At 36.9% G+C, this 4038-nt stretch overlaps 1 protein-coding gene across 2 annotated transcripts in view; it reads right to left on the bottom strand.

The window, feature by feature from the left end:
- Positions 1–4038, bottom strand: part of KCNQ1 (potassium channel, voltage gated KQT-like subfamily Q, member 1) — a 407135-nt gene that overhangs the window by 223144 nt on the left and 179953 nt on the right. The window lies entirely within an intron of this gene.

Raw genomic sequence — 4038 nt, 5'->3', positions numbered from 1 at the left:
AGCTAGAGGCCACTATCTTAAGCAAATTAATGCAGGAACAGAAAACCAAATACTGCATGTTCCCACTTGCAAGTGGGACCTAAACACTGAGTAAACATGGACATAAAGATGATCAATGGACACTGGGGACTACCTGGGGGAGGAACAGAGAGGTGGGCTGAAAAACTACCTATTGGGTATTATGCTCACTACCTGCGTGATAGGCTTATCCACACCCCAAACCTCAGCATCATGCAATATACTCGATATACCCAGCATGCAACATACAAACCTGTACATATACCCTCTAAATCAAAAATAAAAGTTAAAAAAAAAAAAAAAGCCTCCAACAAAGAAAAGCCCAGAACCAGATAGCTTCATGGCTGAATACTACCCAATATTCAAATAATACTAATACTTGTTAAACTCTTCCAAAAAAAATGGAGCTAAACGGAATACTTCCTAACACATTTTATGAGGCTAGCATCACCTTGATACCCCGGTGAGACAAAGGCATCACCGGAAAAGGAAACTATAGGCCAACATAACCCAAGAATACTGATGCAAAAATCCTTAATAAAATATTAGCAGACTAAATTTAATAACACATCAAAAAGATTATACATCATGTCCATGTGGAATTAATCCCTGGCATGCAAGTCTGGTTTAATATACATGTGGCAATCAATGTGATACACACTAATAGACTGAAAGATGAAAACCACACGATCATCTCAATTGACACATTGAGAAAGCATTTGATGAAGTTGAACATCCTTTCTTGATACATTCTAACAGTTCAGGTATAGAAGGAACACTCCTCAATATAATGAATGCCATTTATGAAAAGCCCACAGCTAACATTATAATCAATGAGGGAAAACAAAAGCTCTTCCACTATGATCCAGTACAAGGCAAGGATGCCCACTCTAGCTACTTCTACTCAGTGTAGTACTAGAAGTACTACCGAGACCAAACAGACAAGAAAAAGAAATGAAAGGCATTCAAATCAGAAAGAAGTAATATTATCTCTATTTGAAGATGACGTGATCCTACATACAGAAAACCCCAAAGACTCTGCTGAAGAAACCTGTTAGAACTAATAAATGAATTCAGTAAAGTTGTAGAATATAAAATCAATATAAAAAAGTAGTTGCATTTCTATACACAAATAATGACCTGGCCAAAAAAGAAATCAAGAAAACAATCCCATTTATGATAGCATCAAAAAAATTGCTTAGGAATAAATTTAGCCAAGAAGATGAAAGACCTGTACACTGAAAACTATGAATCATTGATGAAAGAAATTAAACAAGATACAAATAGATGGAAAGATATCCCATGCTCATGAATCTGAATAATATTGTTAAAATGTCAATAATATCCAAAGCAATATACAGATTGAATAAAATCCCTATCAAAATCCCATGGAAAATTTTTTTAAATTCTGAGGTTCGTATGGAATAGCAAGAACCTTTACTAGCCAATGAAATTCTGAAAATTCTGCTCTGAAAAACAAAGTTGGAGATATCATACTTTCTGGTTTATTTTACAAAACTATTGATCAAACAGTATGGTCCTGGCATGAAAAACAAACATGTAGACCAGTGGAACAGAATAGAGAGCCAAGAAAGAAATTCAGCCGGGCACGGTGGCTCAAGCCTGTAATCCCAGCACTTTGGGAGGCCAAGACGGGCGGATCACAAGGTCAGGAGATCGAGACCATCCTGGCTAACACGGTGAAACCCCATCTCTACTAAAAAATACAAAAAACTAGCCGGGCGACGTGGTGGGCGCCTGTAGTCCCAGCTACTTGGGAGGCTGAGGCAGGAGAATGGCGTAAACCCAGGAGGCGGAGCTTGCAGTGAGCTGAGATCCGGCCACTGCACTCCAGCCTGGGTGACAGAGCAAGACTCCGTCTCAAAAAAAAAAAAAAAAAGAAATTCAAAGATATACGATCAACCAATTCTCCACAAGAACATGAAGAAAACAACACAGAAAGGATAGTCTCGCTCATAAATGATGTTAGGAAACCCAGTTTTGTGTCTTGTCCAAACCATGGCCCATAGACCACGTGTAGCCCAGGATGGCTTTAATGAGGCCCAACACAAATCTGTAAACTTTCTTAAAACATTGAGTTTTTTTTTTTTTGCATTTATTTTAGCCCATCAGCTGTTGTTATTGTTAGCTTATTTTATGTGTGGCCCAAGACAATTGTTCTTACAATGTGGCCCAGGGAAGCCAAAAGACCTAAGACCTTTATCGCTGCCTTACACCATAAATAAAAACAAACTCAAAATGGATAAAAGACCTAAGCATAAGACCAAAACCCATAACCAGAAGAAAACAGAAGGGAAAAGCTCGACATGGCTCTGGCAGTGATTTTTTGGAGATCACACCAAAAGCTCAGGCTACAAAAACAAATAATTGGTATACCATCAAACTACAAAACTTCTGCACAGGAACGGAAACAGTCAACAAAATGAAAAGGTAACCTATGGATTAGAAGAAAATATTTGCAAACCATGTATCTTATAAAGGGGATAATATCCAAAATTTATAAGGAATGCATACAACTCAATAGCAAGAAAACAGATAACCCAATTAAAAAATGGGCAATGGACCTGAGTAGACATTTTTGCAAAGAAGTTATAAAAATGGCAAACACATATATGAAAAGACATTTGATATCACTAATCATCAGGGAAATGCAAATCAAAATTACCGTGACATATCACCTCACACCCATTAGGATAGCTATTAAGTGTTGGCTAGGGTTAGGGAACTCTTGTACAGTGTTGGTGGGACTGTAGATTGGTGCAGCCATAATGAAAAACAGAATGGTGACTCCTAAAGGAATTGAAAATATACCATCATCCGACCCAGTAATCCTTCTTCCTGGGTATATTCCTAAAGAAAATGAAATTGCCACCTCATAAAGATATCTGCACTCTTATATTCATTGTGACGTTATACACATGAGTCACAATATATAAACTTAAGTGTCCTTTGATGGATGAATAAACTGTGGTGTATATGTGTACAATGGGATATTATTCCGCATTAAAAAAGAAGGAGATCCTGCCACTTGCCATATGGATGAAACTGGAAGACATTATGCTAAGTTAAATAAGCCAAATACAAATGAAAGTTTTAAATAATCTCACTTATATGTAGAATCTTAAAAAGAAAAAAGTCAAATATACAGAGATAGAATAAAATAGTCGTTACCGTGGGCAAGGTGTGGGGGAAGAAAATGGAAAGATGTAGGTCAAAGGATACAAAGTAGCAGATATATAGGATAAACAAGTCTAGAGATCTAATGTATAACATGAGAATAGTTAATAGTATATTGCATTTGGAATTTTTGTCAATTGAGTAGATTATAGCTTTTCTCACTTATACACACAAAAGAATAACTGTGAGATGATGGATATATTAATTTGCATCACTATGTTAATGATTTAACTGTATGTTTTATACACTAAATATGCATATTTTTAAAATTAAAAAAACAAAAACCACAAGATAATGTACAGCCAGACAAAAGCCCAATAAGAAAAGAGAGGACTTGAACAATACTATAAACCAACTAGACCTATAAACAAATATGGACACTCCACCTAACTACACATTCTTCTTAAGTGCACATGGAACATTCCCCAGGAGGGATGATATGTTAGGCCACAAAAGAGTCTCAATAAATTTAAAAATAAAGAAATCACATGAAATATCTTCTCTAACTACAATATACTGAGGCCAGAAATCTGTAACAGAAGAAAAATCTAAAAATTAACAAATTCATGGAAATAAAACTACACACTCTTTTTTTCTTTGAGATGGAGTCTCACTCTGTCACCCAGGGTGGAGTGCAGTGGCTGGATCTCAGCTCATTGCAAGCTCCGCCTCCTGGGTTTACGCCATTCTCCTGCCTCAGCCTCCCAAGTAGCTGGGACTATAGGCACCCGCCACCTCGCCCGGCTAGTTTTTTGTATTTTTTAGTAGAGACGGGGTTTCACCGTGTTAGCCAGGATGGTCTTGATCTCATGACCTCGTGAT

This window comes from Colobus angolensis, unplaced genomic scaffold (assembly GCF_000951035.1).
Source record: "Colobus angolensis palliatus isolate OR3802 unplaced genomic scaffold, Cang.pa_1.0 Scaffold84, whole genome shotgun sequence".
NCBI classification, from domain to species: Eukaryota; Metazoa; Chordata; class Mammalia; order Primates; family Cercopithecidae; genus Colobus; species Colobus angolensis.
Note: the sequence above shows the minus strand (reverse complement) of the source record. Positions and strands in the feature narration are given on the sequence as shown.